Genomic DNA, 318 nt, shown 5'->3' on the forward strand with positions numbered 1-318 from the left:
GTCTTATGAAAAAGGGTTTCATCCAAACTGATTTTTGAGCTCCGTACTCATATGCATTCTTCTCGCTCGTTTTGATATCTTGTACTAATATTTTTTTTCCTTCACCGATGCCTTTTCTTTGGTTTCTGTGGACAGAACATCACCTCATTCAGCCTTGTCAAATATGCAGTGAAATTTGCAATATTTTGTTTATTGCTATGTATATATGTTTCTATGAGTGTATATATGGGTATCTTTATATATGTGTATTTCTATGTATATGGTGTGTGTTCCCTACGTGTATGTATGTATGTTGTTCACACACCTAAGCTGAAAGAT

The sequence above is a fragment of the Borostomias antarcticus genome, assembly GCF_949987555.1.
Source record: "Borostomias antarcticus genome assembly, chromosome: 24".
NCBI lineage: Eukaryota > Metazoa > Chordata > Actinopteri > Stomiiformes > Stomiidae > Borostomias > Borostomias antarcticus.